The sequence below is a fragment of the Rhinatrema bivittatum genome, chromosome 2, assembly GCF_901001135.1.
Source record: "Rhinatrema bivittatum chromosome 2, aRhiBiv1.1, whole genome shotgun sequence".
NCBI classification, from domain to species: domain Eukaryota; kingdom Metazoa; phylum Chordata; class Amphibia; order Gymnophiona; family Rhinatrematidae; genus Rhinatrema; species Rhinatrema bivittatum.
This window is the reverse complement of record NC_042616.1, coordinates 65,588,515-65,613,474: the sequence shown is the minus strand read 5'-3', so window position 1 is coordinate 65,613,474 and position 24,960 is coordinate 65,588,515. Positions and strand designations below refer to the sequence as shown.

Genomic DNA, 24,960 nt, shown 5'->3' with positions numbered 1-24,960 from the left:
ATCGACATCCATTTATACGACTAATACAAACGCACATTAACATTACTGAAACGTTCAGTCCTTTTATTCCTCAAAAGAAACGTAGCACCCCGTAATATAGTACAGTATCCTTTTTCAGCCAGCTCTGCCCATATCCACAGAACCTTATTTCATGAAGTAAGAGTCAAAATGCCAATATGTGGTGCAGCACCTTCCAAATAACTCTGTAAAATATCACATCTCATATCTACAATGATAGAGAGTTTGAACTCCAGCTTGTTTGCTCAGCTTTATGCAAAGCTGTCTCTTCATAATACCCCCTTCTTCAGTCTCTTTATAACACCTCTGAGGAAGGCTCTTGTTTCACTCTCTGCAAGGGATTCTTCAGGGGGAATTTTAAATAACTACGTTTGATGCACTTGTGGCATTGAACCTCCTATTCTTAATCAATGACGCTGAATCAATTGCCCTTATGCTCTAATGCCTCAAACTAATCATTGTGCCTTGTTCTGGTTTTTTTTTTTCCCTCATAACCTGGGCTTGCCATAGCTTTCTGGCATCCTGCCCTGCTCCTGCCCCCTTGCCAACAATGATGCAATACCTGGTCCATAACACTCTCTAATTGAGTGGATAAAATGGCCACAGCCATACAAGCATGAACTTAAACATCAACTTTATGCAAACTTAACATTAACCTTTATAAGACTGGCCTACACTGCCACCGGCAAATACTTTGTGCTGTTACTCCCCGCTTGCTGCCGCTGTCCCAGTAAGGCAGCAGCCCTCCACCTTCCGCTCTGTGAAGGTGGTACCCACTGGCATCCTGCTCCATGAATGCTGCTGTGGCCACTGCCACTCCGTGCAATGTGCACCCAGTCTCACCCACCTCCAGGCCACATTTGTTTATGCCAGGCCTCCATTTGGCCACCTCCAGACCAGCCACCATCTCGGTCTGTGCCATGCATTGCATAGATCTGTCACCCTCTGCCAATTAATAGGCTAATAGCACCCTGTGTCATGCACTCACCACAAGCTTCCCCTATGCGTAGTTTTTGGTGCCTGGACCTTTCCCCCTCCCCCAAAGCATCCCCTTATGTGCTGGTGAGAGCCCTGCCATAATAGGGACCAATAACCCCATACTTGGTCCCTCCCCCCCCCCCCCCCAAGCCCACTAGCGCTTCTGTGGCCATTTACAAAGAGAGGATAAAGAGATCCAGCCCACCTCAGAACCCTATCTGGCCTATACAAGCCCGTGCAACCCCCTATGGCCCGTACCCAAGATCCCACTTCTTTATTTAATTTTCGCTTGCCTTTGCAGGATTTTGCTCCTCTCCACACTAAGTGAGGGATAATATCAGACCAAACCAACACCACCGATGACCAGAGTGCCTTGATGACACTAAATCCTTTTTGATGCCAATGATGAGATCATTGACCGAGACCAGATCATTATCACCTAAATGCAATATAGTGTCCGGCCGTGGAAGCTCTTTGGGATATTGAAGGATGGATGGAATTACTTGGGCCCACCTCATCCCTCGATTGCCTAGCCAAAAAATGTTGGCTTTGCTCCATGGTATGCCCATCTGTTTGCTGGTGCTCTTTGCCTTGGCTCTAATGTGCGCCCAATAAATGTACGAGTGACCCAGCATCCATAGCACTTTAGCAATAGCGGGAGAAGAGTCTATGCTAAATAAGAACAGTAAGGGTAAGGTGAGCAAGTTAAGCAAATGCCGCACTATGGCTGTGCCAAGTCTAAGTAGGTCTGTTTATGGACTGGATGTACGATTTTTTATCTGCCGGACTGCCAGAGCACTATGGCTTTGATCTGTGCCTTGCTTAGCCTACTGCTGATCGCAAATGATGCCGCACCAATTCTGAAGGAGTGGGTGTGATATTGGTGCCGCTCCTCCCCTAGCGCTGCTAACCCTCTGTGGAACATACTAACGAAATGGTAACATGGCAATGCAGATCCATCCTGATGTTTTAATAAAGGGCTTTTCCCAGGCGGGCGCACCCCTAAATACTCCTGTGCAGCCCTAACTGGGCATTTAGCCGCCACGTGAGCAGGATACAAACTAACCCATCTACCCACCATGCACTGGTCATTTTTGCATGGCAGGTAGATGGGTTAGTTTCAAGGTGTCAGCAAATCCCAAAATGCTGAATCAGCTGTCTTATGGTAAACTCATTTCAAGCCCTCTCAACAAGTCTTGCTCTGTTTTTGCAAATTGTCAACATATAGTGCCATTCAAAATGTGTGTAGGTATATGTATATGTGACACAAACCAGTGTGGAAGCAGATCCTGTCTGATGATGAGAATCTAGTTTTTAATACAAATTATTTTCAAGATTCCCCTGAAGAAGCCAACAGGTGAAATGAGGGCCCTGTCAGGAACAATTGTTAATGGGTTTTCATGGTTATTAGGACATTTTGCAAGTTGAGTTATAACAGAGATAGGATATACTAAGGTAGAATCAATACATATTGGACATAGGATATAGTAAGGAAGAATATTATGTAGTTGTTTTGAACACTGGAACTAGAAAAGTAATTAGTGTGGTAGACAATAGAGTGGGAAGTTTGATCAGTGATAAGATAAAGAGTATGATGAATAATTGAGAACCACACTGAGTAATACTTGATTTAATAGTTGTGATAGCATCACCCAAAAATTTTTTATCAGAGAGGTGTAAGTGTGATTGAGTATGTATGGGTGTGAGTGATTGGAGTTTTTTAAAAATTGTTGTATGTAAGATGTTTTTTGATACATTGTATAATTAATGCTTGAGAGATAAAATTACATTTTGTATGTTATTGAAATGATTTAAAAGAATAAAAATTGTTTAATATATAAGAAGAGTTCAATGGTTACATGTGCTTGTATCCCACTCCAGAAGGAGTGTTGTTTTGGTGTGTGTATATATATCTAAACAAACCTACCTGAAGCTCTAATCAAATAATATTATTCTGATAATTTTTAAGAACATGCCATGCTGGGTCAGACCAAGGGTCCATCAAGCCCAGCATCCTGTTTCCAATAGAGGCCAAACCAGGCCACAAGAACCTGGCAAGTACCCAAACACTAAGTGGATCCCATGCTACTGATGCAATTAATAGCAGAGGCAATTCCCTAAGTTAACTTGACTAATAGCAGTTAATGGACTTCTCCAAAAACTTATCCAAACCTTTTTTAAACCCAACTACACTAACTGCACTAACCACATCCTCTAGCAACAAATTACAGAGCTTAATTGTGCATTGAGTGAAAAATAATTTTCTCGGATTAGTCTTAAATGTGCTACTTGCTAATCTTATGGAGTGCCCCCTAGTCCTTCTATTATCCGAAAGTGTAAATAACTGATTCACATCTACTCGTTCAAAAACTCTCATTATTTTAAAGACCTCTATCATATCCCCCCTCAGCCGTCTCTTCTCCAAGATGAACAGCCCTAGCCTCTTCAACCTTTCCTCATAGGGGAGCTGTTCCATCCCCTTTATCATTTTGGTCGCCCTTCTCTGTACCTTCTCCATCGCAACTATATCTTTTTTGAGATGCGGCGACCAGAATCGTATACAGTATTCAAGATGCGATCTCACCATGGAGCGATACAGAGGCATTATGACATTTTCCATTTTATTAACCATTCCCTTCCTAATAATTCCCAAATTCTGTTTGCTTTTTCGACTGCTGCAGCACACTGAGCCGACGATTTTAAAGTATTATCCACTATGATGCCTAGATCTATTTCCTGGGTGGTAGTTCCTAATATGGAACCTAACATCGTGTAACTACAGCAAGGGTTATTTTCCCTATATGCAACACCTTGCACTTGTCCACATTAAATTTCATCTGCCATTTTATGCCCAATCTTCCAGTCTTACAAGGACCTCCTGCAATGTATCACAATCTGCTTGTGATTTAACAACTCTGAATAATTTTGTATCATCTGCAAATTTGATAACCTCACTTGTCATATTCCTTTCCAGATCATTTGTAAATATATTGAAAAGCATCGGTCCAAGTACAGATCCCTGAGGCACTCCACTGTTTACCCTTTTTCCATTGAGAAGATTGACCATTTAATTGTACTCTCTGTTTCCTGTCTTTTAACCAGTTTGTATTCCACAAAAGGATATTGCCTCCTATCCCATGACTATTTAGTTTTCTTAGAAGCCTCTCATGAGGGACTTTGTCAAACGCCTTCTGAAAATTCAAATACACTACATCTATCGGTTCACCTTTATCCACATTTTTATTAACCCCTTCAGAAAAATGAAGCAGATTTGTGAGGCAAGCCTTCCCTTGGGTAAATCCATGCTGACTGTGTTCCATTAAACCATGTCTTTCTATATGCTCTGTTATTTTGATCTTTAGAATAATTTCCTCTATTTTTCCCAGCACTGAAGTCAGGCTCACTGGTCTATAGTTTCCGGATCGCCCCTGGAGCCCTTTTTAAATATTGGTGTTATATTGGCCACTTTCCAGTCTTCAGTACAATGGATGATTTTAATGATAGGTTACAAATTTTAACTAACAGATCTGAAATTTCATTTTTGAGTTCCTTCAGAACTCTAGGATGCATACACGTAATGAAAAATAAAGTTTACAATAAAAAACTAAACAATATGATAAAGGGGAAAGAAATCTGACAATTATTAATGAAAGAAGAAATTAACTGTATGTGGAAGAAGCAATATTACTGATCTGCAAAATGATGTGATCTTTTATAAATTTTCTTTGGAATGAACTGAACATAGTGTATTTCTATATATAGCTTCTTGGTGAATATCTTTATGCATTCAAATTTCATTTGGTGAAAATATTGTTATATATTGCAATATTTAAGCACTTTGTTTAGTTTTTGATTGTAAAGTTTATTTCTCATTATGTGTAACATTTAAAATACAATGACAATTTTTTTTATGAGATTAATATTATTTGCATTAGTGTTTTAGATAGGTTTTGTTTGTTATTTAGATATAGAAAGGCAGTTTACTAATAGAATTATACAGTCTGTGTGTATGGAAACATGAAATAGAAACACCTTCTTTAATCTGATAAACCAAGTCAGAATATCATGATAGAGAGTTGGCTGTAAAAGTTGAAAAATACTTAAATGTATTTAAATATAGAGCATGCAAATAACATGACTCCAAATGGTCTATACATCTGATAATATGCAGATTGTGGGTACGTATAAAAATAGAAATACAAATTGATCTTCTTTAAAATGTCTGCATTCAAATGCAAGAAGCCAGGAATATAAGACTGGTGAGTAAGAATGTATAGCGCTAGAGGAAGGTATACACATAATAGGCATCTCAGACGTGGTGGAAGGAGGATAACCAATGGGACACTGTGATCCCAGGGAACAAATTATATGAACATTATAGGACAGCTAAAATTGGAGGTGGGGTGGATTAAAAAATGGTTAAAAGATAGGAACCAGAGAGTGGGATTAAATGGTCCGATTTCTCAGTGGCAAGGTTAAACAGTGGAGTACTTCAGGGGTCTGCATTGGGACCAGTGGTTTTTATTATATTTATAAATGATCTGGAAAGGGGACAATGAGTGAAGTGATCAAATTTGAAGACAACACAAAATTATTCCAAGTTGTTAAATCTCAAGCGGATTGTGATAAATTGCAGGAGGCCCTTGCGAGACTGGAAAACTGGGCATTTAAAATGCAAATGAAATTTAATGTGGGCAAGTGCAAAGTGATGCACATGGGGAAAAGTAACCTACATTATAGTTATTTGATGTTAGGTTCCATATTAGGAGTTACCACCCAGGAAAAGGATCTGGGCATCATAGTGGTTAATACTTTCAAATCCTTGGTTCAAATTGCAACAGTCAAAAAAGCAAACAGAATGTTAGGAATTATTAGGAAAGGAATGGAGAATAAAACAGTGAATGACATAATGCTTCTGAATCGCTCCATGGTGAGACCACACCTTCAGTACTGTGTACAATTCTGGTCTCCGCATCATAAAAAAGATTAGGGATGTGAATCTTTTTTCTGACGATTTGAAATATCGGTACGATAGGAAACCCCACGAATGGTTCATGTGGTTTTCATATCTGTTTGGGGGGGAGGAGAGAAAGGGAACACATCGAAAACCACCACCCCCCCCAAAACTCACCCCGACCCTTTAGATCTAATTGTTTAGCATCCCCCACCCTCCCGACCCCCCCCCCCCCAAATGTTTTAAAGTACCTGGTGATCTAGCGGGGATCCCGGGAGCGATCTCCAGCTTGAGAAAATAATTTAAACATGGTGCGGGCCATCCATTGCACCTACTATGTGACAGGGGCCGGCCAATGGCACCGGTAGCCCCTGTCACATGGTAAGGGCAAAGGGCCATCGGCACCATTTTGTTTACTGGCAGCCGATGGCCCAAGAGCGGGAGATCGTAGACCACCAGGTACTTTAAAAAGGTTTTGGGAGGGTCGGGAGGGCCGCTGGACCACCAGGTACTTTGGGGGGCTCGAGAGGGTGGGAGGATTCTATAGAATTTGATTTTAGGGGTCGGGGTGAGTTTATCGGTTTTGGGATCGGTTGCAGCCGATAAAAAAATGGCTACGATTCCGATCCCGATCACACGATTCCGATTGCGGACCCGATTCACATCCATAAAAAAGATATAGTTGCACTGGAGAAGGTACAGAGAAGGGCGACCAAAATTATAAAAGAGGATAGAACGGCTCTCCTATGAGGAAAGGTTGAAGAGGTTAGGTCTGTTCAGCTTGGCAAAGTGATGGCTGAGGGGAGATATAACAGAGGTCTATAAATCATGGGTAGAATGTGAATCGATTATTTACTCTTTCAAAAAATTTAAAAACAAAACTCACCCCATGAAGTTTCTAAGTAGCAGATTTACTTTTTCACTCTACACAATTAAGCTCTGGAATTCATTGCCGGAGGATGTGGTAAAGGCAGTTAGCATAGCTGGATTTAAAAAAGGTTTGGACAAGTTCCTTGAGGAAAAGTCTACTGTAATTAACTAGGTAGATTTAGATAAAGCCACTACTTATCCCTGGGTGTTAGCAGCATGGGATCTATTTACTGTTTAGGTGCCTGCCAGTATTGGAAACAGGATACTGGGCTTGATGGACCCTGGCAATTCTTATAAAGTGACTTGGCCAAGGTCACAAGGGCTATTAGCAAGATTTGAATCCTGGCTACCCTGGTTTTAAGCCTGCTGCTTTAACCACTAGGCCACTCCTCTATTTTCTGCAACTAGAAGTTTATCTATAAAAAACAATATGTGTTAATTCTGAGATAAGCATACAGAGCAGTAAACTGCTTGAGAAAAGAATTTGGTTTTGCTCACTTTTGAAAAGAGAGCTTGGGATATCTAATGAACTGAAGTCTCCCTACTAACAACAATGCTTCACTAGTGCCTTGGACTGCAGAGTTCAATTTTGCACCCCTCCCCCTCCGGCTCCCAGTACAAAATAGTCTTGGATAATTTTTTTTTCTGCTCTTATTTTCTAGTAGGTTACAGAACTTTACTATGCCAGTCTTGTTCAGGGCCGAAGGAACAAGTCAGCTTTGCAGGAAAAAAACAAAACACATTTTGACCTTGAACTTGTTTTTATCATCCCGAGCCCGGAAACGTAAATGTTTTATTTCCCAGTACAAATACTTATTAACTTCTAAAAATGATAATATAACATTACAGGAGTAAAGAATATGGTTTTAGAGGCACTTACTGAATGCTTCCAGCTCTGTGCTAAAAATAAGACTTGCAGATGTTTAGCACAGTGTGTTAAGAGAGGATTTTATTTTTTGAACAACAGCTGCTATCCGGGGTGTGCTTTTTATTCTCTGCTGGACTGGATTCAGAGGTCCAGATGTGAAAAGCCCTCAAGATCCCTGAAAGCCTATCTCCCCCGTGCAGGAAGAATCAGAGAGCATGGGTATACTCTGGCCCATGACCTCCCCCATGTCAGGAGAAGGTGGGGCAAGGGCCACACAGACAAAATTCCACCCTAAAGAACAGTAGTGATAATTCTGATCGACTTAACAGCCGCCTTTGACACTGTTGACCATAATCTTCTGTGCCACTAGCTGAGGAACATAGGGATGGATGGAAATGTACTAAAATGGTTCGTCTCTTTTCTTGCTGACAGATCCTGCAAAGTTGACTTGTTCCTTCAGGCCTGAACAGATCCTTCCAAGTAAAACTCGCTAATCACCATACATTCCAGTGATACACCCGGTGTTCCGCAGGGTTCTGTGCTGTCAGCAACCCTATTTAATATCTACATGCTGCCTTTGTGCAAATTATTAACTGACCTTGGAATAAACTTCTTTCTATATGCAGACGAGCTGCAATTTTATATCCCTCTAACAAAATCATTTGAGAAAACCGCATCACTTATTTCTGAATATATGAAAGATCACCATGAAAGAAAAACTTGCACAACTGAAACTATCAATGAACCGGAAAAAAGCTGAACTAATCTGGTTGAGCCGAAACCCTCCAAACTCTATTCCACCCGGTATTGATCTTGGAAACTGTCACCTAATTCCAGCCAACTCAGGTAAGGGATCTTGGTGTCCAAGTCAACAAAAACTTAACTATGAAGACCCACATTAACAAACTGATCAAATCTGGTTTCCACAACCTATGAAACCTGAGCTGATTGAAACCTCTACTAAGCGCAGCTGACTTAAGAACAGTTTTACAATCTCTAAAATTCTCAAACTTATATTACTGCAATTCTCTATTTCTAGGACTTCCGGCTAGTCTTCGTAAACCGCTCCAACTACTGCAAAATGCTGCAGCCAGACTACTACCTGGAAAAAGAAATTTCGATCGCATCACCCCAACCCTGTCAGCATTACATTGGCTACCTATACAGTCAAGAATAATATACAAAGTACTGAAATGAATATAAATGAATACGAACAATGATTTGATGGGAATAGCATTCAAACCATATATTTGAACATAAGTGCTTAGTAGTCTAGTGGTTACTACCCTAAATGGAACACGTGGGGGTAGCCTGCACAGAGCGGCAGTTACTACCCTAAATGGAACACGTGGGGGTAGCCTGCACAGAGCGGCAGTTACTACCCTAAATGGAACACGTGGGGGTAACCTGCACAGAGCGGCAGTTACTACCCTAAATGGAACACGTGGGGGTAGCCTGCACAGAGCGGCAGTTACTACCCTAAATGGAACACGTGGGGGTAACCTGCACAGAGCGGCAGTTACTACCCTTAATGGAACACATGAGGGTAACCTGCACAGAGCGGCAGTTACTACCCTAAATGGAACACGTGGGGGTAGCCTGCACAGAGCGGCAGTTACTACCCTAAATGGAACACGTGGGGGTAGCCTGCACAGAGCGGCAGTTACTACCCTAAATGGAACACGTGGGAGTAACCTGCACAGAGCGGCAGTTACTACCCTAAATGGAACACGTGGGGGTAGCCTGCACAGAGCGGCAGTTACTACCCTAAATGGAACACGTGGGGGTAACCTGCACAGAGCGGCAGTTACTACCCTTAATGGAACACATGAGGGTAACCTGCACAGGGCGGTGGTTACTACCCTAAATGGAACACGTGGGGGTAACCTGCACAGAGCGGCAGTTACTACCCTTAATGGAACACATGAGGGTAACCTGCACAGGGCGGTGGTTACTACCCTAAATGGAACACGTGGGGGTAGCCTGCACAGAGCGGCAGTTACTACCCTTAATGGAACACATGAGGGTAACCTGCACAGAGCGGCAGTTACTACCCTTAATGGAACACATGAGGGTAACCTGCACAGGGCGGGTGGTTACTACCCTAAATGGAACACATGGGGGTAGCCTGCACAGAGCGGCAGTTACTACCCTTAATGGAACACATGAGGGTAACCTGCACAGGGCGGTGGTTACTACCCTAAATGGAACACGTGGGAGTAACCTGCACAGAGCGGCAGTTACTACCCTAAATGGAACACGTGGGGGTAGCCTGCACAGAGCGGCAGTTACTACCCTTAATGGAACACATGAGGGTAACCTGCACAGAGCGGCAGTTACTACCCTTAATGGAACACATGAGGGTAACCTGCACAGGGCGGTGGTTACTACCCTAAATGGAACACATGGGGGTAGCCTGCACAGAGCGGCAGTTACTACCCTTAATGGAACACATGAGGGTAACCTGCACAGGGCGGTGGTTACTACCCTAAATGGAACACGTGGGAGTAACCTGCACAGAGCGGCAGTTACTACCCTAAATGGAACACGTGGGGGTAGCCTGCACAGAGCGGCAGTTACTACCCTTAATGGAACACATGAGGGTAACCTGCACAGAGCGGCAGTTTCTACCCTTAATGGAACACATGGGGGTAACCTGCACAGAGCGGCAGTTACTACCCTTAATGGAACACATGAGGGTAACCTGCACAGAGCGGCAGTTACTACCCTTAATGGAACACATGAGGGTAACCTGCACAGAGCGGCAGTTACTACCCTTAATGGAACACATGGGGGTAACCTGCACAGAGAGGCAATTACTGCCATGGGTAAAATGTGATGTAGACTGGATGGACCATTTGGTCTTTATTTGCAGTTGATATTATGTATGTTACTATGTGCAATGTTGACAATAACAGAATAAGAGAAGGTGTACAACAGTGATGAGATTCATGCATATTCTAATGAAGTCTATAATGTATTGCATGATTCAGTCTGGGAATAGTTTAAAAATCATATCGAGGGACTTTATTTTGTGACACAGAGAGTTTCACAGGAGCCAGTGCAATAAAAATGCGCGCACATCCACCTCCCTAGGCGTGCGATGATATATTTATAGTGAAGGCCGAGGAAATGTGGACCCTTAGCCCGAAGAGGAATAGGTACCACCTGTGGGGACGAACTTTCCCAGGTTCCCCCATCAGGAGGCGAGGCTGAACGGAGGCAAGGGCCAGCTGGATCTTCACCACTGGAAGCCCGCGGTCCCCCCAGGTGGAGCCCTTAGGGACCTGGGTTGCTTGGACTTAGGAGAGCCCTTGAGAAAATGGAAGATTCATCGAAGTCCGGTCCAGATCAGAAGCCAGGGGATCACCAACCGCCAGTCCGAGGTCAGAAGCCAGAGAGCAGTCTGGAGCTGTGGAGGGGATGACAGAAACAGGACTCGGAAAGGACGGGCACAGGACTCAGAAAGTCAGGAACAATACACCGGGAGCAGGAACAAGAGTACCAGAGGCACAGACAGACTTACAAGAATAAGCAGACTTGTTGCCAAGTCAGGGAACAGGAAGAGGAGGGTTCCTTAAGTATTACCTGGATCCTGACGTCATCAGGGAGGCTGGACTGAGTAAGGGTGCTCTGCCCCTTTAAGAATGGCTCTGGGGGCGTGGCCGGACGTCTAGGGAGCGCCCTGCTCGACCTGGGCTGCTGCAGTGGAGGTCCGCGGCCCGATGCCACGAAGAGGAGGGCCGGGGATTCTCTCAGCCATCGAGGTGGGCCGTGCCGAGCCTGAATCAATGGTGGCAGGGAAGGAGGAGGCCAGGGGCCGACCTTGGCTGCCCGGGGCGCCTACAATATTTTAATGAGCTGACAGGAAAATGGTGCATCCCTAGCTCTCAAAGGTATCAGTCATCCAAGGCGCTGTGGCTGTGCATGCATTAGGAAAATGAATGCTCAATACTAGTGTCCGTTTTCTCGTCCAGCAAAACAAAAACAGGCACCTTGTTATTGATCAAGCAGGGAGCTAAAGAACCGCAGATTTCCTCTCTGTTTATCCTTTCATTCACAAGCAATCTTCCGTTTTCCAGATCCACCTCAAAGTATTTTTGGCTTGCTCCAGAAATCACCCAGAGTCTGCGATCTGAACTCTTTTAAGGTCCAAATCTAGATCTTAGTTTCACAAGTAGGAGAAAGCAGAAAATCGCCACTCAGCTAATGGGCCCTTTGCTCTCAGTTTGACTTAACACCAGTTCTGGGGCTGGCGTTAAATTTGCCTCATTAACAAGGGTGCATTAGTCAAGTGGTGATATTCTGCATTGGAAGTAATAGCTAATAGCCTCATCTGCATGGTATTAGAACATAAGAACATAAGAAATTGCCATGCTGGGTCAGACCAAGGATCCATCAAGCCCAGCATCCTGTTTCCAACAAGAACCTGGCAATTACCCAAACCAGGGGTGGGCAGTTCCGGTCCTCGAGGGCCACAAACCAGTCTGGTTTTCAGGATATCCCTAATGAATATGCATGAGAGAGATTTGCATGCACTCTGCCTCAGTTGTATGCAATCTATGTCATGCATATTCATTAGGATATCCTAAAACCTCGACAGGTTTGTGGCCCTCGAGGACTGGAATTGCCCACCCCTGACCCAAACCCTAAGAAGATCCCATGCTACTGATGCAATTAATAGCAGTGGCTATTCCCTAAGTAAACTTGATTAATAGCAGTTAATGGACTTCTCCTGCAAGAACTTATCCAAACCTTTTTTGAACCCAGCTACACTAACTGCACTAAACACATGACTCTCAATCTGGACATACTAGTTCCATTATTGCATCGGATGTTAGTTTAGTGCATCCAAAATGCACATCCAATTGCTCATTAAGCTTTGCGCTAGGCCAGGGGTGGCGAACTCCAGTCCTCGAGGGCCACAAACAAGCCAGGTTTTCAGGATAACCACACTGAATATGTATGAGATAGTTTTGATACATTGGAGGCAGAGCATGCAGATCTATCTTATGTATATTCATTGTGGATATCCTGAAAACCTGGCCTATTTGTGGCCCTGGAGGACCGGAGTTTGCCACCTGTGCACTAGGCTGAGCACACTTTATTGCATTAGTTTGGGCTTTTATTATGCTTTTCAACCAGGACTGAAAGTACTGTGGGGCACTGTTACCCTGCAGTCAGACGCGGGTAGAATAGGCGCTAATCAATCCCCTAATGCAATAAGGGGACTAGCGCATATTCAACGCACGTCCAACGCACATCCAAATCTAATAGCGCTCATCACATGTAAATGCATGCGAATGAGGCTATTAGGCATTCACTCCCGACGCAAAAAAAAACCGTGCGTCTCGGATGCACATTTAACTATCATCTATTAGCGCCTGCCTGGAGCAGGCTTTAATAGCCGAGCGCATCTAAAACAAGTACAGAAATGCAGAAAAAGCAGCTTTTCTGTACTGCCTCCTAATTAATATCGTTGTGTAACAAAAACAGTTAAAAAAAATCAGACAGTCGGGTTCAGGAAACAGACGCTCGACTGACAAGCATTCGCTTCCTGAACCCTTGGTGTTGGTTTTCCTTACCGGTGGACGGCCGAGTCACGAAAACCGATCAGGTTCTCCTTAGCAAGGAGGCGCTAAGGTCGCGCAAGCGCAAGCAACCCTAACACCTCCTTGCTAATGCGACCCCCTAATTTAAATATCACATGGCGCCCCCTTGGGGGCACCTGGGGCACGTTAAGAAAGCGGGCGCTGACTGTTCAGCGCCCGTTTTCTATGCAAATTTATTGCATCAGCCCCTATAGTAGTGATTAAAGCTGTCTGTCTCTTTCTCTAGGGGGTACTATAACCTGCAGCAATTCACTGATCAGATCCAAACTCCGGGGAGAGGGTGGATGGGGGAAAGTGGAGCTCGGGCCTGATACTTAACTGATTGAAAATGACTTTGTTCCGGTAAAGGTGAGGTCATTTTCAATAGTGTCACATTTGAAAAGCATTGGAAAATCCATGTGTAAGTATGGCTTTCTCGCCTTCCCCTCTGTAACATAGGATGCAAGAGTTTTTATTTGTGAAAGATGGAGAACAACATTTTGTTTGAGGTTTTTTCATGCACCAATTTAGGGTGAATACAATTCAATAAGAGCACTTTTATTCCTAGGACTCCCTTGCACAACTCTCTGAAATGTATTGCTTACTTCTGAATTTAACAGAATGAAGCCTTTCAGATTTTCTCTGCATGCTCTGACATTCCAGCTCATAAAATTACTCTTATGAGCTGGAATGCCGATGCAGTAATCTTGCTCTGTCCACTTCACCGAGACTGGCCATTTTTCCTGTTACTCTTGGACGTAACCACAAGCAGAGAAAGTTTGATGAAAAGGTTGAAAATGTTTACGCAAGCACTTCCCAACTCTTAAATGTCTACAAACACTTGTAGACAATTCCATAAACATTTCTACACACTCCCCAACATCAAATACACATTCACAGAGACCTTTGAAATATCTCCGCACTTTACCAGCTGTGGCACCACAATTCAGTGCATGGTTTTTATATTCATGTTCAATGCTACTCATCACCGTGCTGAAGATGGCTGGGCAACATGAAATGTAATCAGCTCAGTGTATTCCCAGCTCTCAAATTATAGCTACTGAGTAACTGGATGTTGTTTACAGATTTATTTTTTTTCTGGCCCTCATTTTGTCCCGCCTGTCTGTCTCTTTTTTTCTCTGTCTGCTAAAGGATTTTTAAAGAAATATTTTCCTTCTTCCTGCATGCAATAGACACGACAGTTAACTGTAACATAAATATGTCCAGTTCTCCCTTAAATCTTAATAACAAAAGTTAAAAGGGTTTAATGCGGCCTCAGTGATTTTGGTCTCCAGGAGTAGAACAGTAGACTATCCAAACATCTACTGTTGTAAAAGGGAATATTTGGTTACTATACACAAAGTGCCTCACTAGGGGCGAGCATGCACAGAAACTTCTTTCATGTCATTCTTTTGATCAATTTCATGATGTTTATATCATTTCGTTTTCTCATATATATTGTTTCAATTATTTTGTTTAAGCACATAATATTTTAATACATTTTGCAAATAACGTACACTAGAATGCTCTATCATGCACTAAAATGATTTAGCACATGCTAAAATGACAAAAACATCATAAACGGAAAAACTAGAGCCTGCAAGCCAGTATTGCAGACAGAAGCCCTCCAAGACTGCAGCACAGAGTGGATATGGGGACGTTTTTCCTTTGGCACCCCTTTTGATTCTCTGGTTCTGGGTAGTGGGCAGATACTGTGAAAGCTGGGGGATATCTACAACTACCCAAAGAAATGTCCTTAATACTTTTAACAGGTGCTTTGCTCCCAATTTCTCCGCTTCCCTCTTGTTCACATTATTATTCCTTAGGACGACTACTGTCCTTTGTACACACGATATCTGTACCATTACTAGCGGTGATGCTGACAAACTTACATCTACTTCAGCTGCATTGGAACTCTTGTTATTAAATTATGGGAATAAATATGTGTGGTAGACCCAGATGCCACTATCCCTGTCCTTATAATGCACTCAGAAAGGGAGCCATCCATAACCTTCAGGCCCTCCCACCTGGAGGCTCTGCTTGGGTGACTCAGTGTCATGTAGCGCAGCCATTTTAAGACTCATGGGTTTTCAGTCGGAGAGAGCAGCTGCAGTGACACATTGCAGTTTTTTTTCCATACTCTGGTAGGGCCTCCCAGCCTTGACCAAAAGAGTTTTATTTTAGAAGCGATACCTCACCGTGCACTCCCCGCAGTAAACTTTATTTTAACACCCAGGCCTGGTACGGCACACACACACACTAGCAACCTCTTTTCATCGTCTGGGCCATAAGCGAGAGCTTCACCCCATAAACAGAGTTGTCCCTCCCCCAAGGGATTAAGAGTCAGCATAGGAGTGACTGGTTAGCCGGAGCAGCCCCAGAAGATATAAATCAGATTGTGTTCCCTTGGGATTTAATACAACCCACTAAGGGTTACATTTGGATAATTATATCTCTAAAATTTGTATTTATTTAGCTCACACATTTCCATTGGTAGCTCAAGATGAATTATAGGTATTACCCTGATCTCAGAAAGCTTACAATCTAAGGAGATCATATATCAAAGGCCTGCGCACAGCCAAACTGGGAGATACGAGCGTGGCTCAGACGCGCACAGGCTGCGTAGATTTTAAAAGGCCCGCAGCCACATGTGTATCTCCCAGTACAGGGATAAAAAATGTTTGTGAAAAAGGAGCAGGGCGTGGTCCGGGTGGGGCATGGGCATTCCTGATGTTCCCAATGACCCCAGTGCATAACTCTTGCACGCACAAGCACTCACCAGGGTCCCTATCTGCGTGTTTTTACTTCAGCTGTGGATGGCGTGTAAGTATAAACTTATCATGCCTAGTCAATAGGGTTTTAAGGGTTGGGGCAGGTAGAGGAAAAGAAAGGCAGGCTAGCTAGGGGAGTATAGAAGTCCTATACTTTAACTGGGTAAACTGGGAACGGCCTGGGGAAACGGGTACTGGCGTCACTGCGTGCATCTACTAAAATCCGCCCCACTTACGCGTTTCAGATGGCATTTGCGCGCACATGCATGCGTCGATATAAAATCATTTGCACATGTACGTGTGGGTAGCTGATTTTATAAAATCGGCACGTCCATGTGCATGCGCCGGCAAATGTATGCACATGTGCGCATGCGCGTCAATTTGAAAGTTACCGCTTAAGCATTTTTTTTTTCCATAGGCACAGAAAGGAAAATAAGCCTTAGTAAATCAGGCCCTCAATTTGTTCCTGAGACAAAGGAGAGTAAAGTGACTTACCCAAGGTCACCAGGGGAATTATCAAGACTTAAACCAAGGTATCCAGGTTCTCAGCTTGCCACTCTAACCAACAGGCTACTCTTCCACTCTGAAGTCACAAAGGTCTATCCTTTGTGATTTTTTCTGTTTGTCATTTATTAAGAAAATTGTATACGAGTGTACACCTGAAGCATGCATTGCACTAAAACATGGCCTTGTTGGGTTTTTATTATTGGTGTGGATGGTTTATAATTTATTTCTGGTACCTTGTAATAAATTATTTTACTTTATACTCAACCATTTATCATTAGCTTTTTTAAATTAATTTTTGGAGTAGTTTTTTTGAATATCTATCTATTCATTGTTGTGAGGGCTGCTGCAAAGGGTGCTGTGGACACCACCTATGGAGAGGTGCAGGACAGCAAGGCAGGAAATAGGTGTGGATGGTCAGGTGAGTCTGGAGCAAGGGATGCTGTGCAGGCAAGGTTGAAGCTCAGGAATGGAGTGCAGGCTGGAGTGAAGCTCAGGAACAGAGTGCAGGCTGGGCTGGAGCTGCATGGAGGTAAGAGTTAACTGGAACACAGGAGCTACATGGAGGTAAGCATGAACTGGAATACAGGAACAGACTGGCGTTGAGTGGAAGTAAGAGTGAACTGGAACACAGAAACAGACTGGAGCTGAGTGGAGGTAAGAGTGAACTAGAACACATGAGGTGCATGAGAGTTAGAATGAACTCAGAAAATGAGTGACAGGCTGGAATATAGGACTCAAAACAGCACAGGACTGAACAGGGCAAACAAAAAACAAAAAGCCAGAAGGCAACAACAAGGACGGCCTTGAGAAACAAGGCAGAGAGAGGCCTAGAATCAAGGAACAGACCTAGGGAGGTCTCAGGGCTAGGTCAGGCCTGGTAAGGCCAGAAGCAATGAAACAGAGAGGCCTAGAATCAGGAAGAGACCTAGGAAAGTCTCAGGGCTAAGCCTGACAGAACAGAAGGCCGGGAGGCCACAGAACAGAGACAAAAGCAGAAGGCCACAGAGCAGACTGGGAACAGAGGGCCCAAAGGCCTCAAGGCAAAACAAGGAAAACAAGAAATCAGAAGACCCGTAGGCCATGAGACATATCAATTAAAGGCCGAAAGGCAGTAGTGGGTAGAACAAGGAGTGGAATAGCACTCGATGCCGAAACATTGAGAGAAAGGACAGGCAAAGTTATGTAGGGCAAGGGTCTGGGTGACTGCAAGTAGGAGAGAGGGGCCGGGACAGCCTGAGGGATATGCTCATGGCCAACCCCTGGTAGAGCGGAGGTAGTACAGCAGGTGGGGATGAAAGACCAGAGATGTGCTAGAGAGTACGGTTCCAAGCGGGCTTCGCCAGGGTCCCTTACTGGAGGGGAGGCTGCACAACAGCCAGAAATGCAACATTCATTTTTTTCCCTCACTTTAATATTCACCCCATCACTACTGGTTTGATTAACTTCTGTTATTGGTAGTTTGCCTTTCTTGTTCACTTTAATATGGATTTTGTTTCATGTGTGTCAGTGCTAAATTTCTCACCATTGCTTTATATGGAGTTGGGATGAATAAATGTTACAGAAAATATGCAAATGAAACTTGGATAGATAGTAACAAAGCAAAATAGTAAATGATGGCAGATGGCCATCTGGCTCATCCAGTCTGCTCAGTTATTCTTCCATACTACTAAGGATACCTTACAGCTGCCCATGGCCCTAGGCGAACCTTCAGGTCTGTGCACCACCTTCCCCATACACAAAATTAAGTTTTAGGTCCCGTTGCTCCAGCCCCCACAAGACTTTGATAAATAAACTCAACTGCAGTGATCACCTCAATGCCTCCAAGAATGAGTGTTAAAACACATAATTGGACATCATACATTTAAATATTAAACTTTGTTTCTCATAATATATATATATATATATATATATATGTGTGTGTGTGTGTGTGTGGGTGGGTGGGTGTATGTGAACACTGAGATGATTCTTGAAACATTTTATGTATATATGTATGTATATATGTATACATACATACACACACATAAAATACATTTGTTTCAGGAATCATCTCACAGTGTTTGATTAATGTTTCATCTGTGATTTTTGGAAGCAGATTTATATACATTAATAAACTAAAATAAATCCTTACGTCATTGACTTAAGATAACCTCTGAAATGGCTGGTTGGGCTGAACTAGAATGTTTCCTCATTCTACTCATCATACAAAAAAATTCAAATGTTGTTGTTGCCTTCGTAACAGAAACACAAAGTCCTTCTAAGGCATTTTATGAAGTAAACGCAATTTTGCCAAAAGATAATCAAGACCCTACATAGCAAACCTACTTTACAAAACCAGCAGTTATTTCTAGGATTCCAATAGCACCAGCCCTCCCAATGCAAATGCAACACTGCAAATCCACTCCAGGCCTAGAACAGCAATACCTATCTGTTGGGAAAGCCGAATAATCTGGACTGCTAGAAATCAGTAAACAGATATTATATACTAGGAAAACAACTTGCTTCCGTCAAACATGCTAATCACAGAAAGAACCTCACTAAATACAGAATAAGCAACCACAAGTTAGAAATAGAAATATGTAGAGAAGATGCCCATTCTCAGAGATATTTAAAGAGATTTGATCTCGCGTTAAGCCCTTAATGCTTGCATGAAGGCATTAAAGCGCGCATTAAATAGTGCATTCCCGGGGTGAAAAGGTTTTCATCTCTCATGCTGTTGAGAGAAAGAGCACCTTTGTAGAGGCCAATACGACACAATACAATTTATAACCCTCGGGCACTTTTAACTCACTGTGGGGTAGATTTGGGGGCTCAGTTTTACATACTCGGTAGGAGATACAAACAGCAAAGTTGACATCACTGAAGATTTTCATGTTGTTTGAATCGATGAAAGGTATAAGAGGAGTTGATTTGTACAATGCGCGCTCCACCTAACTTCAAAATCGCTTCTTTCTCTATCTTGCAGAAATTACCTATGTGATGCAATTTTGATTTATCTGGATATATTCAATGTCACAGCCATTTTATCCGGACTGATCGCTGCTGAAAATTAATTTAAAATTTTTTTTTCTACTTTTCTTATCTGGGAGGAAATAACAGAAGGCCATCTTACAACTCCTTGCAGCTTTCCACCATGGTCATGCCAGACCTAAGGAAAACCTCTATAATTTAATTTATTTTTAATTTTAAAATATATATATGCCACACAATCCTTTGTTCATGGCGGCTCACAAGGAAAACCATACACATGCACTTAAAACAAACTAGCAACACACACAATATATGAGCTTGCTATAAAATTCATCCTAAATCATTATTAAATTCCTGTGCCAAGCATGCTGTAAGCTCAAGTCACAAGTCAGCTAGCTGAGATGCATAAACATTACAGCTTAAAGACCTCCTTAAAAAGGAAAGTTTTCAGCTGTTTTTGGACACTGATATAATCCACTTTCAGCCACTCCAAGTTTGGATTACGGACTTTAGGGAGATAGCGGTGGGAGTAGAGGACTGATTCCGATTTGGCTTCTCCCACTGATGCTCATTGTGACCATGGAGAAGTCACTTCACTCTCCACTGCCTCAGGTAGAGACTCATTTACAAAGCATTTTTCCCTTAGACACAGGATGGGAGAGAAGCCTTAGTAAGGCAGAGCCTTAGTGCCTCATTTTCTAAAGTATCGCAGGCCTGCGATACTTTAGGTAATGAGGGGCGGGGGGGGGGGGGGGGCGGTCCTGCGCTAGCCAGCAGCGATCGCACCGCCACGGTGCGATCGCTGCCGGTTTCGCACCCAATAGCGCCACCATAGAAGGTGTAGCTATTGGGCGCGAAATAGGACGCAAAAAGGCCCTTACCTTTGTTTAGAGCAGTGGTTCTCAACCCTGTCCTGGGGACCCCCCCAGCCAGTCGGGTTTTCAGGATATCCACAATGAATATGCATGAGAGAATTTGCATGTTATGGAGGCAGTGTATGCAAATTGTTAAGCATGGATCATATAAACTTAAAGGTCACAGGTCACCAGAGCCACACTAGCTTGGCCAAGCTCTACCATCACATAAAACACAGAAAAACAACAGTCTGTCTCTCCGCACATGTGACTTCAGTCTGCTAAGAAACAAAACTAAAAACAGAAGCAACAGCTGGAAGTTAGTGGCCAGTGCCGGACAGATTAGAGCTATTTTTATGAGATGAAAAATGGAAATGAATGCCCATGTTTGATTAGTAGGTAACTCAGCATGGACGTGTGCCAAATTTATAAACCTGTACATGTAGGTTCAGCATGTTTGTGATGAGATTTAATTATAACTATATGATTTTTTAAATTGGAAATTTAGTATTTTATTGCTCTAAAAAAAAAAATTAAAACCAGATTTTAGAAAATGTATTTAAAAAATCATGACATCATGGCACTAGCATGCTCAATGTGGTTCCCTCTCCTTTTTTGCATTTGTTAAAAGGGATAATGAAGTTCAAGCCCTGCTACACGCGGCAGCTAATGCATTCCCCAGCTCAGAACAGGGTGGGTCCAGAATGCTTCATTATGCATACATTTTATGTTTCATTTGCCCCTATTTTGCCTACTGTGCAGCTTCTGGTCCAGTTTTGTATAGCAATTATTCTTGACATCCAGGCTAAATAGCTATTCAGCAGCCTCCTTTCAGGCCTCAGAACAGATGAAGCAATTTCAAAATGATTTTACCAACTTTTGAGCAAAGAATATCAAAACATTTTGCAATGGCACAATGGTCCAGGGACTGTGCTGCATGCTGCCTGGACTCAAATCCCAGATCTGGCTCTTGCTAATTGGGCTGGCAGGGGTTCAGGGTGTATGCTACTGTGTTCTGAAGTAAGATGTGGTGTGTGGCCAAGGATTGCCACTTTCCTGGCTGGGCTAAATGGGATGGCTGGGGGGGAGGGTTATAAATGTGGACAATCCCTTGATAACTAAATGGAGACATAGAGCACTGCAGCCCTAGTAAGGGCAAACTTACAAATGGCATGCCATTGTATCGCTGTTTTTATTTGGACATCGCCAGGTTGTAACATTGCTAGGTCAGGAAATTTATAAATCATTAAAATTTAAATTAAATTGAACCGGAAACCCAAAGGAGAATTTTCCAGACCCAACAACAATAAAACAAACGGATTTACATATGCAATCACAATTTGAAGACGTGTTTTTCTTTCTAGCTTTTGTCCCATTATTTCTGCAATGAAATGAAAGCATGCTAAATTTATAGCCCGTCCTTCCAAACAATTGTTTAGGGCGAGATATAAGTTTTAAGTAACTTCTTCACTAAGAAAGTTTCCGCAAAAAAAGCTAAGTATTCAGCCCCACCTGTAAGAAAAGTATCCAATCTGCAAATCATAACGTGGTAATCAGTTATGACAGAGGGGAAAGGCATTGCAGCCAGCCTTAACACGTCTGTGTTAGCCACCCTAAAAATATCTACTTCCAGCAGGAAAAGGACTGCGACTGAAATAACAACTTGATTAGCAATATTTCTTCGCAAGAAGAATCCCCCCAGCTGTTGAGCATTTCTTCTCTTACCCTTTTTTCTGATTTCCTGGCAGCATTTTCCAGAGCTAGTCCATGTGACAGCAAGTTGCCGAAAATCAGTCACTCTGACTTTCTAACTATCTTATTTGCTAACTGGAAAAACAAGGAAGTGCTATCTTTTGACAGCCTATCCCAAGGTGCACTGCAGACATTCCTTGTTGATATGGCAACGGGTGGCAGACATCCAGGCCCTGGCTGCTCACCAAGAAACAAGCTGTTCAACATTCTACAACTTTTAGTTACCTAGAGAACACTATGGGCTTCATTCAGCCCTAAAAGTTTGACCCTCCAATTAATGGATAGAACCAGATACAAAAAATTTGCTCTTTTTTTTTTTCAGGGGGGGGGGAGGGTGTGTTAATCATCCACACACAGATGTGATATTTATTTGCCTACCGGCTCCCAGAGACCTCCATCCTTAATATATGTATCCATGCTTACAGCAGGAATAATTTTTGGGGCCTCCCTTTTACCTGCAAATTTCCCATTGTTTCCTATGACGGTAACTTTTAAACAGCTGCGCGGGCGCACATGTCCACGCGTATGCCGGCTTGCGCTAATGGACGTGGCCATTTTATAATATGCGCACATATATGCATGCAAGATATAAAACAGGCTGAATGCGCATACATATGCACGCAGTTCTATATGGACGGACGCACAAGTGTGCATGCAAATACAAACTGTACCGCCTAAGTGGGCAGATTTTTTGTACACATGAGCGACGACACTATTACTAATTTCCCCAGTTCGTTCCCAGTTTGCCCAGTTAAAGGATAGGACTTCCTAATTCTCCTAGTTAACTAGCCTACCTTTTACCCTGTTAGCCCCAACCCTTAAGACCCTGCTAATCTCTTTTATTATTTTTGTTTCAGGACTTAAACACCATCTATAGCATAAGTAAAGTTATGCAGTAGGGGACTTTGGTGCACTTGTGCGCGTAAATACTCACACGCATATTTCATTGAGAAATATAGGAATGCCCATGCCCTGTCCAGATCATGCCCATACCTCACCCCTTTTTTGCAAAATATTTTTTGTGCACATACTGGGAGATATGTGCATACTTGCGTGCTTTTTAAAATCCATGCAACGCACACCGGCCCGACTTCTACACGTATCTCCTGGCTTTGGCGCACATAGGGCTTTTAAAATTTTCCTTTAAGTGAGAAAAAATGTTATTTTTATTTTTCTTACCTCTCATGGAAAAACATGGGAGCTAGGTTATGCTATAGTACACTGGCTCTCTGTATTTATTTATTTATTTATTTATTTACTTTTATATACCGGTGTTCGATTTTACATATCACATCGGTTTACATTTAAACAAAATTTGCAGGAACTTATGCGTTACCTTTGTCAAATACATTAAACATTTAAATATGGGGATTAACAAGGGATATAAAAGAACATGGGGAATGGCTAACACTATGGGATGCACGAAGGGATGCACAAAGGGGAGTGCCCCTTCAGCACGCGACGCCTGGTGTTCTGGCGCCGTTTAACGTCCGTCACAGTCCTCTATGATTGTCCAATGAAATGGAATATGAAGTTAATCTCTACAATGAGACTTTAAATTATTCTGTTTTGCAGCCAATTCTCGACATTCTGAAAGAAAAAGGACTGCAATCTGTGCTGCATATAGAGGCTGTCATGGGCATCAACCATTTATTCACAGAAGAGACTAGAGGCTGTTTAGTGAAATAGGAACTTTTATTGCTAACACCAGAGTCTTCAATAATATGGCTCTACAAGTTTCTCCCAGTAATCCCCTTCTCTACTTCCAGGTTTCTTACTCACATACCATCTAGTGGTGAATATATGTATAGCACAAGATAATTCTTACAAGTTAATTATAGCATGACATTGGCTACTACCTTTATAAAAATGATTTGGACTATTTCAGCCTAGGCCAGGAAGTGAGGTCGCCGAAGGCAATAAAAAGGTTGGGAAGGTCTCCTTCTCTTTCTGTTTTTATTCACCTGCATAGAAGAGATGATTGGCAGGACTAAATAGATGCTAGTCTTTATTTATAAAAGAGAAAGCAATATCACACTTTAAGGAGTGCCTCACTTCCTAGCAACTTCACTACCCCTTGGATACTTGTTTATTCATTTTGTAGGTCAAATTCGTTTGGCTCATTTCAGATGACATTTTTTTTTTTTGGTTTATTAATTTTATTTCTTCATTTGCTTCCCATGGAAATCAAAGGATGAAGCAATGCAGTCCATTTTTGGCTCCCAAACTGGGATTTTCTAATCATTTCTAATGAAACTCATTGGTGGACATTATCAGAATGGTGAAGGACACTCCAACATATTAAGACTATGACAACTTGGCACCAAAAGTGGCATGAATAGCCCATGGACTGTAATGGGGCAAAATGTAAACATGTGGAAACTTGTATATGATACTATCTAATATTGACTGATTATACATTTGCAGGTATGTTGTATTAGAAACGTGATGTTGAGTCGGTGTTATTATGCCTGAATTGGGAAGAACTTCAAGAATATTATTTGAGATGGTGTGGTGATGCTAATTTGGGACGTTTTTGGAGAGTACCTTCTTGAGGAATCCAATTATATCCCTGAATTTCATATTTAACGGTAAGATACCCCAAGATATATGGTGGAGTTAGATTTGGTTTAATACGGGGTGGTATGTTTTAAGTTATGAGCATGTGTTGATGGTATTCGTTCTTGTTATATATATAGGCATTAGGCCAGATAATCCCCCTGAAGAAGCCCAGAATTGAGTGAAAAAAGGGACCTTTCTTGGGTATTTCATTGAAAAGTGAAGAGATATTGAACTGAAGAGTGAAGTATAAAAGTGAATTGAAGAAGCC

At 42.5% G+C, this 24,960-nt stretch overlaps 1 protein-coding gene across 3 annotated transcripts in view; it reads right to left on the bottom strand.

Moving 5' to 3' along the window:
- Positions 1-22,227, bottom strand: part of ALS2CL (ALS2 C-terminal like) — a 297,669-nt gene extending 275,442 nt beyond the window's left edge. For all 3 annotated transcript variants that reach the window (XM_029588275.1, XM_029588272.1, XM_029588276.1), the window contains exon 1: positions 22,104-22,227. The gene's annotated coding sequence lies outside the window, so the exon portion shown is untranslated. The remainder of the gene's footprint in view (positions 1-22,103) is intronic.
- Positions 22,228-24,960: the final 2,733 nt, after the last annotated feature.